The following is a 9,372-nucleotide window of genomic DNA, read 5'->3' on the forward strand; positions in this document are numbered from 1 at the left end:
ATTGTAATATTGGCATCATGACATGATAATACCTGACCCGTAAAGAATTCATGACCTAAGCATTTTTGTTACACCTCAGAAAATTTTTCCGTTGATGCGCAGAGAATAGGCGAACGAAGAGCATGAAGTATATGGTGTTTCGATAAGTACGAAATAGCATTTGATGATTCTAAATAATATTTCAAAGACGTTTGAAGTAGGAGATGAAAGTTGTTAAGGAAAGAAAGGTATATGTCATGTGTCGGGCAAGATTTACGAGTATCGAATTAATGATGACTTAATGAAGTTTTGGAGAAGAGTTATAACGTCCCTTAGATTGTTAATGAGGTGATAAACAAGTGTTAAGAAGGTTCCATAAGGATTGGAGATCGAACGAAGTGGCGGGGACAAGATCAGTGGACTGATGGGTTATACGGCCCATTATACGGACCGTATAAGTTATACGGACCGTATAATGGACCGCAGGACCATCACAGTGAAGGTCCCTCACTGGTGTGATTATACGGTCAGTTGTAGAGACCGTATAAATTTATACGGACCGTATAATAGACCGTATAATGGTCACAGAGAAGAGACATTGAAGGGTCTGTTTCACGGTCACTTATACGGACCTAAAAATAAGTGTCCGTATAATCTCCCGACGGATCAGATTTTTGGGTTATTAAAAAGAGGACCAAGTTCATTATTTTATTTCCATTTTTCATTCCTTCTCTCTAGAACTCTCTAGAACATTTCTCCCACACAAATTCAAGAGATATTAGTGATCAACTACATCAGACTAAGTGAATCAAGTATAAGAAACCCATTAAAGTTCATCCAAGACAAGAATCTAAGTGAAGGTGAAACTAGCGTTTTGCTCAAGTGAGGTGTTTGCACCCGATGTGCATTCCTACACCATCTAAGGTAAGTTTTATGACATTTCCATGATTGTTTAAGGTATTTGAAATTTGAAACACTTGGATTACAAAAGGATATAGAAATGGGTCATGAATGTGGGAATAGTGTCACTTTTGAGTAAATGCTTAGATTGAGTCACGATTCTTGGTACATTATAATTATAATCATGTTATAAATGATGTTGAGAAAATGGGATAGATGTCGTATATGAATGAACGTAAATGTGTGTTACGACCATGAATATGGATAAATCGAAGTGAATTGAGAAGTAAGGATAATGTAGTTGAATAAAGGCTATTGTTATAATCATTTGTGAATGTTAGTATTGATGTTTGGGAGTTGATATATGATATGAGGGAATTTATATAAATAAAGGAGATCTTTGTCCAATTTTCTCTAGCCTTAGTCATGTATGCTAAGCTATCGATTTCTAATGATAGTATGACTCGAATGAAGGTAGAAACGTGAGCATTGAAGGAGAATGAGCAAGTGATAGAATAGTTGAGCGGAAAAGGTATGTAAGGCTAACCCTTATTTCATAAGGCATGGTTCTTTGGCCAAACATCTATTCTTAATAATGAGCCTACGATATTCTCCGAAATTTATCTCTAAAAGCTACCAAGCTTATGATTCTCGATATGATGCGATTGTACTAAGTTCCTTATATGACGAGTAATACTTTAAGAATAGATGTAATGAACAACGATAGTAATAATGCTAAAGATGGTTATGAGCTTATATGTGCCTATGTGTGGCTACTATGAAACCCCGAGCTTATATGGCCGGGTAGAATGTATAGATATGTATATGTATATAATGCGCGCACACCACTGCAGTGGGTACGGATAACCTTGAGCCTTGGTAGGGCCAGGTATGTATGACACTGAGCCTTGGTAGGGCCAGGTATGTGAAACACCAAACCTTCGTGGTCGGGTATGCTATATAAATGATATGTATATGACATCAATATGAGTACGATTATGCTAAGTATATGTAAATGCTATGTAAAGGCTATGTAGATGCAATGTATATGATATGAATATGAGTATGAACGGAAATATGAATACGGATACGAAAATGAATACGAAAGGTAAATGGGTACGGATACGTATACGGATACGGATATGGATGTATGTACACGGATACACAATAGAAATGGAATGTCCCTATGAAAAGCAAGTAAGTGCTATGACGAGAATCGTACCTCACATCACATGTTATTTCATATGTTGTCTATTATGTTTTCATATTGATATTGATCATACTTTACATACTCGGTACAAACTTACGCGCGTCCTTTTGTTTGTGCCATTAAATGCCAAATATTAACCAGGTGGCCGGGGAGACGATTTGATCCATAGCCTCATTATTCGGGGACTAAATAGCGGGCTATTTCAAGTTCAATTTCTGACTTTTGGTATAGATTCTTTTGTGTATATATTTATGGGCACGGCGGGGTCCATACCAACTTTATATGATGTGACGTATTCTTCTTAGAGGCTCGTAGACATGTGTATATGGTTAGATGTGTTTGGCCTTATCGGCTTATATTTTGGGATATTATTTTGTTAGCCTCGTCGGCTTATGTACATTGATATGGGCATAGTTGCTAATGATGTTACGGTATGTGTTGTTGCCCAATGGGATTAATATGAATGATTAATGAAAGTATGATTTAGCTATGTGGCTCACCTAGATGTGATGTGAAAGTATGTTAAGAGGTGCTCGGGTGGGTTAGCACCGGGTGCCCGTCGCGGCCCTCCGGTTGGGTCGTGACAATTTTCCTCTAGCTATGTTTGAGGACTTTCCTGATTTGCCTTATTGAATGTTTGAGATTGTCACAATTTGATTTGTGATATTTCTTTGCAATAGTAATCCCTTACAACTCCTATCTTATCATGCTTGAGTTGAAAATTCTTTTAAGACTGTGCCTAAAAGTTTGTGTGCAAAATGTGTTGGGTCTTGTATGATTGGTGCTACCTTGCTATACTAATGACTCAGAGTGATCTTCTATGTGATTTGTCCTTACCTCCTGTTAGCTGGTTAACTCTATGAATGTGCAATGATTGTATTGATCTTGGTAAATAAGATGAAAAGGGATTAGAGTCATAGATAGATCAAGCATTCTTTTTTTTTCTTTCTTCAAATAAGGAACCACCTCCTTTTTCTGAGAACCAGCCTAGTTCTTGTTTCATTTGTAAAAGCAAGCTAAACTAAAACAAGGTTAATAGCTTAATATGTGTCTTCCTTCTCCCTTGATGGGAGGTTGATGTGTTTGGAGCTTTATTGGATTGTGCCTTCTTGATCTGGTCTGGCTAATGAAAGTGGTCAGTAGTTGTTGACAATATGAGTGCCAGGTTAGAGAAGTTGTTGAGTGGGCTTAGTTAGTAGTTAATCACTACTAAAAATAAAAGTTGAATAGGCAAATCAGGGATAGAATCATGATGAAAACAATCCTAGGTGGTGTTGGAACAGGACTGTAAGGGGGGGAAGGAAAGGCTAGATTAACAATGACTCGGATTATTGGTTTGATAAAATGTTATCCTACTAATTTAGCTTGCTAAAACATGACTAATGAAAAAGGAGGTGAGACTGCTTAGACTAGATTGAACCATATGTAGGTGAAGTAGGATTCTGTCTAAAGAATTAGGTTGACAAGGGAGGGGGGTTTAAGTCAATCTTTTGCTAATTAACTGGTCTTCCAAGAACTGGACTAGAAGCCTAAAAATGTTTGCTATATGACCTGTTCATGAATTGTCACTTTGTTCTTTGCACTTGTATGACAGTTTTAAAACATGCTTCATTTGCCAGTTAATGCATATCTTCCCTCTTCCTCTTACTTTCCACTTCTGTGAATCTTGTTATGTTTTAAAGCTTAAGGATATGTCCTTTAGAAAATGGAGGAGTCTACTTAAAAAATACAAATGCTTGGTTCATGGCCATTTGGTAAATGATAGTTTGAGTTCCCTTTGTGCTCCATTTAGAGACTCTGAATGTTGTCTTCTTAAAAAGAAAGTGATTGTTCCCATCTAAGTTCAAAGTGCCCTCCCTTTGATCAGTGTTGTTAAAACATGAAATGCCTTGCATGAGTCTGTTGGAACCTAACCAGCCTAGATAAAATGGGAACTGCCTATAGTCCACTACTTGAGTAAATTTATGTCCAGACTTGATCTTTAAAGGCCCTGCCAAGATATTTGATTGTCTTTATCTCCTTGACTGTCTCATGTACACCTTCCATGGTCTGTCTAAGTGGGGTTTGTGATATGATACCACATTTATACATTCCTGAGTTGATCTAGGATAGTTCTGCAGAGTGACTTAAGAAATTTGCTGATGACATTTGACTTGTCTTGTGAACCTGCATGAACTTGTTGGCCTCTAGTGTTGAAATGATCTTGACTCTAGCCTAAATAATCCTAACCATTTATACATTCTTGTAATTGAATTCATTAAGACACTTGGCTGTAAGAAAAGATTCATGGTAGCAAATAGCCTTTATAATTGGAAAGGGTTGAAGGCAAACTAAAATCCCATCGCCAGGAAGAGTCTTTTCAAAAAGAGGCGCTTTGAGAAGGGATCTAAAGAAGGGGTGATCATAACACTATTGGATCCACCATATCTTCCCTTTGTATAAAAGGCACCATGGCATTTTCCTGAGCCTATGGTGGTGCATGTTGATTGAATTCATCCCTCTAAAATTATGTAGACTTACTGCTAGGACCTAAAGGAATAGGCTAAATCAGACATGCATTGATAAGTGTTTGATAAAGACTTACTGATGAACCAGTGAACATCTGTACATGATCTAATTGAATACCAAGGGAGGGACTTTAAAAGAAGGTAGAAAACTTGCATGAACAAGGATTTGAAACTAAAACAGGATTATTGAGATTATTGAAGATAATGTAGTTTTCTTTTAAAAGGAACATCACCCAAAGAGACAAATGATTTTATGCATATCCCTTTATGTTATAAGTGTAGCTTGTGTATTCTTGCTTGATGTCTTCATCTTGTGAGGTCCAATTGGTACCTGGGATTCATCTGCCTAGCTGCCATGGTTCATGTATTTCACGCTTGAATTAAAATTAGTCCCTCTCTTATGATGGCCTCTGTAAACTGTGACTTACGGTACATTTCCCCATTTACTAGGGTCTGTTTTGTTCACTATACATGTGCAGTTTGTAACTGAATTTCATATTAATATTGGCTATGCATTTTGTATGTAGTAACTGACAAATTTCTTAGTATAAACCACTCTTAGTCTAAATGCAACATATGATGTGATGAACATGCTCCTGTTTCCTTGGTGATTAAATAGCATTTAATGAATATAGAGTGAAGTAGTATCTTTTCTTAATAGTTGCATCTGTACTCCAACTTGGGATGAAGGCTAAAACTGCTCAATGATATTGGACCATAACCATGCACTAGTGCTTGATTGTGGTAAGGTTGAGGATCACTTGGGGTTGGCCAAACCTTCCCCCAGTGCCAGCCATGCCTGGGGTTCGATAAAAAAATCCCTTGGATCTTGTGCGACACTGGAAACAAGGAGGGTGGCAACCACCCTAATACCACTCCAATATACTCAGCCCACACATCACTAAAATGCATTATGGAAACATATCATGCTAAGGCAGCTTAGCTGTTTTATCTCAATGTTATTATTGTATGTGTATATTTTCCATGTATATTATGTGAATTTTCATAGGATTCAGTCTAACCTATTTCCCCCCCCCCCCCCCCCTTTCTTAACCGCTGGCGCTTGGGGCAAGGGATACAGCCTCTCTATAAGGCCCAATAGAATAACTCTTTCAAATTCTGCCGCGTACGAAAAAAAGGGGAAGCTAATATATATGTCTATGAAGGCCCAACTATGGGTGAAAATGGTTAAGGGGTTTGGTACACCCCAAGCTTTGCTTTCTTTATTTTTGTGATATGATATGTTTTACCTTCGCATTTGTATTTGTAAAACTCACAACATTATTGGAAACCAAATGGTTGGAACTAGACGTTTTAGGCAAACGGTACTTAAGCCGTTTAGTTTGACTTTAGGCCCCTTTTGCTAATTTTCAAAACAAACTATTTTTATTTTCTCACTTTCAAAAAGAATTTCTAAAACAGTAGGCAAAACGGGTATTTTTTCTATAAAGAGATAAACTGGAAATAGAAATTCGGGTAGACGCTAGTACTTAAACAATTCTCTATTGAAGTTATTTGTCAAAGTTTTCATTTAGCATAAAAAGGGACATGGTTCTTTTCATAACAAACCCAGTTTACAAATAGTAATAAAAGTTTTGGTATCACGGTAAAATTAAAAACAAATCAAAGTGTACTGTGTCTAGCTCTTGAGAAACTGGCATGATTTCGATAAGTCTCAAACCAACAAAATCGAATTTTTGGGCCACGGCCCACTAAACTGTTATAAGACCAGATTTCAATCTTAAAGTTAGTCTTGAGCCCTTTTTCTTTGAAAACCAAAATAAATAAGTTTTGGGCTAAAATCCGTCAACATTTCATCAAAAAAGGTCATTATCCTTCCCTTTTTAACTTATAAGATTTTAAGTTCAAAATATATGGTCGGTAATTATCCTTCACCAATTCAACTTGTTTTATGGCCCAATGCCAAGTTAAAATAATCTCTTTCAAACTTATTAAAACGTCCTTTAATAGAAGTAGTAGGTGAGAGGTTCTTAGCGTACGTATGTGTTTGACCCGAACCAAGTGTGGAACAAAGCATGAACTAAAAAATATACTCATATACTTCATTATAACACATTTTCCTCTTTGCAAAAGATTATCTATCCTCATATATAAGAGGAAACATATTCTTTATATATGATAGATTCAAACTAAAAATAGCCCATATATAAGGGAACTACACTCAAAAAAATTTCAAGAAAAGAACTTGATATGCAAATAAAAGACAGATTTTTTGCGGGAATTGACATTAAATAAACAGTTCATGCAGCTACCCACACATTGGAATTCGAAGGTCAACCATATAGTACAGATCCTTAATACTAGGGTGCCTAACACCTTCCCTAGGGGATCACCAAAACCCTTACCTAGAACTTTAGATTAAGAAGGTTTTTTTTTACGATGTATGAATAAACCCTTCAAATTGGTTTTCCTAATTTCCTAAAAAATAGGTGGCGACTCTTTTAAAACAAAGTCCGAAAGAGCACCAACGATTTCGAAGTAGCTTTTTCGAGCGCTAACCCCGCCGACGAAAATGCGAACCGTTACAGTAAGTACACAAAAATTGTACTTGTATGTAAAGAAACTGAATGAAAGAATAGTAAGTGGGGTTCTCGGGGAATGGGCAACCCAAATCAATAACATGGATACATGAAGTAATACGAAACTGAAACCGTAACTGCAAACTGTAGCTGAAACTGTAAATGTAAGCTTAAACATGGACATCATCATGATCTGGCATGATAAAGCTGTAACATGAGTAAATCATTTTAAGTGGGAGAGCCTTAGTATAACCGACAACATGAAATCACCACGTGAGCACGTGGAGTTTGGTACTTGGCCCGACCAGCAGAGCAATCCTATACCTTGTCGGGGGTATGAGACATGAACATGATATGAAAGGATCCATTCAAGCATACTAATTCTCTGAGAAGGATTCATATAGTAGAGTCAGATTTTATTTGAGGCCAGTAAAAGATCAATTGAATTTTGCTGGACCATGACTTCGTTGGAGTAGTATGCTTTTATGTATCGACTTATTTATGAATATATTCATTCATCAACAAAGTATCCACACTGTTAAAAGTTGGCTCATTTATATTCTTGCCATTAAAATCGAAGTTTTATTTAGTTTTATGTAAAACTTTCATCTTCACTCGTCAGAACCATCAGCAATTTGGGATTTTTTTTGGCTAATAATGGAATGTAATTTCTGTTTCCTGATTCTTCATATAATGTTTTGCTTGTGCTAGCCTTTTTAAATCTCTTCTAATTTCTTACAAGTATCCACGGGAGTTGTCACGACCCAAGGCGATGGCCGTAACAAGTTCCGACCACTCGACCCAAGCACTCCTATGCTTGCATTTGCGCTCACCGACTATCCTGGGCCCATACACAATCATCGCGAGCATCTTGTCTCCCGAACAATCAACATAAAGAACCTTTGCACCGGGAACTCACGGCCAACACATACATATAAACATAAACACTGAGAGTAATAGCGCAAGCCGATTTGGCCGGTACACATATATACTGTACAACAAAATAAACGCCGACGAGGTTGCATAACATAACGACTTCATATCACTGTTTACACACCTCTATGGAGTACAAACTGTAGAAAGGACAGGACAGGACAAGGCCTTGCCGTACCCATATATGTACATAACAAAATAGCATACCAAAAAGGGCGCCCAGCTCGGATCGATGGGGAGTGTCTGTTGTCGGCCGAGGGGAGGCCCTCTTGCGGTGGATCGTCGACCGGCTACACGATCTGCGGGCATGAACGCGGCGTCCACGAAGGGACATCAGTACGAGGTATGTACTGAGTATGTAAGGCATGAATAATAACATAGTAAGGGATGTAAAGTATGAATAATAACAGAATGGAAATATGGAGCATATCGTAAAATAAAAGAGTAACCTGTACATATGAGTGCCTCTTAGGGCGGATGCCATGCATGCTTAGCTTTCTTTGAAAAACATTTCTTGTTCATGTATACATAAAATAGAACATATCATGTTGTCGAGGCGTCGGCTCCGATCCATTTAACCACATATGTCCCGGCGTCGGGATGATATCATGTCATATTATACCCGTTGATCGAGCGGCCATGCGTCTATAAGCGCCTCACCCCTTTTTCCCATATTCCCTATATACGTATACATATATCATATTCATATATCGTATAAAGCGCGTGCGTGAGAGCCCAAGAAAGCTATAACCTATCGGGTGACGTAAGGTCGGTAACCTCCGATTATATTATAGAATAATCATCGCTCTATCTCACCTTGAAGGAACAATTATTTTAAGGTGAGACTATCAATGAAGAATAACATCAAGAGAAAACATAGAATAAGGTCATAAATCTCATAAGGCGTCAATTCATATACCTTGAAGTCTTTAGAAAATAGAGTCATTATCAAGGAATAAAATTGAGGATCAAGAAATAGCTCAATATTCTCATATTCATATTGAATCCACAACTTGAGACTTTCAAACATGAAACCATTCTCATCATAGTCATCATAGACATATTCTCATTTTGACATCATCGTTGTCATTACAAAAACATGTCCGTCGTTGTAGTCATAAAAGCTTACAAAACCATAAACCTTTGTTTTGGAAAAATACGAACATTTTGGAAACCATTTACGGGTTATCAAGAAGGGAATCATGCCTTGGAATCATAGACTTTTAACTTTTGATAACAAGGAAGATATGGAAACATTTATGAAATCATAACATAGGAATCATGCCTTTGAAAGAGAGGAACG

The sequence above is a fragment of the Lycium ferocissimum genome, chromosome 7 (assembly GCF_029784015.1).
Source record: "Lycium ferocissimum isolate CSIRO_LF1 chromosome 7, AGI_CSIRO_Lferr_CH_V1, whole genome shotgun sequence".
NCBI classification, from domain to species: domain Eukaryota; kingdom Viridiplantae; phylum Streptophyta; class Magnoliopsida; order Solanales; family Solanaceae; genus Lycium; species Lycium ferocissimum.